The sequence below is a fragment of the Austrofundulus limnaeus genome, unplaced genomic scaffold (assembly GCF_001266775.1).
Source record: "Austrofundulus limnaeus strain Quisiro unplaced genomic scaffold, Austrofundulus_limnaeus-1.0 Scaffold2031, whole genome shotgun sequence".
NCBI lineage: Eukaryota > Metazoa > Chordata > Actinopteri > Cyprinodontiformes > Rivulidae > Austrofundulus > Austrofundulus limnaeus.
The window spans coordinates 1-929 of NW_013954433.1; the positions used below are offsets into that span (position 1 = coordinate 1).

A 929-nucleotide genomic window follows, 5' to 3' on the forward strand; every position below is an offset into this window, starting at 1 on the left:
ATACTATACTCTCAAATTCGAATAAAACTACTTTGGAGGTGTCGAAACAAAAATACATAAAAAATGATGTTACGTGTAGAAAAAAGCAATGTGTTTAATGTTAGCTGGGTCAATAGAGAAATGAAAACAAGGCGGTTTTCATCGACGACCACCCACACATCGAGAGTGGGCTGCTCGGAGAGGGAGCTGAAGTTTGGGTGGGAGGCGGAGGACCAGGACGCCATTGCAGCCGCAGCTGGCTGTGAGATAAATGTCTGAAAGGAGATAAAACGTTCTGAAACTTTCTCCTACCGACCGGAGCTTTAAGTGGTCTTATTTATAATCCCCCCTGGTGTTGAGTGGGAAAGGGAAGTAAAATGGACGTTTCGTCTTGGCAGAGGGGGCAAACGAGGAGCCTGAGCACCGAACAAAAGCAGGTAGGAGAGCCGAGGTTCGGGGAGGACAATGGGGGAAAGTTTTCCTCCAACTAACGGTGGTTTTCGCTCCTGATGGCGGTCCGGCTGAGCAGAGCTGGAGGTGCCGAGTCCCGACATTTCATCAGCATTTAGCAGCTCAGACAGCTAAAATGTCTCCAATCATCGTTGTTTTTTTAGGTACATTCACAGCCTTTAGCGCACAAAGTTAACACAAATGACCCACACACAGAGCTCAAACAAGCGGTTATCAACTAGTTCAAATACTTTCCTTTAGTGATTTTTAATAAAGGTACTAATGATCCTGAGCTCTGTAATCCTGAGTAGCATGGAAACCAGTAAAATCTGTCATTTTGTCATTTTTCCCAAGTGGATGAAACAAGTAGGTTTCTATTGTGTACACATACTAATAAAGCACTATTAGACCACTGGAGCCTATAATACTAAATACACTGTTCCATCATCATGTGTAACTTAGAGTTGTGTGTCTTTGTTGTAGCTGTATGAATATTCATA

General features: G+C 43.4%; 1 protein-coding gene across 1 annotated transcript in view; it reads left to right on the forward strand.

Annotated features, from left to right (window-relative positions):
• Positions 1 to 181: 181 nt before the first annotated feature.
• Positions 182 to 929, forward strand: part of gpr161b (G protein-coupled receptor 161b) — a gene marked incomplete in the record, with an annotated part of 8,787 nt that continues 8,039 nt past the window's right edge. Inside the window, 1 exon segment of the mRNA XM_014034283.1 lies at positions 182 to 416.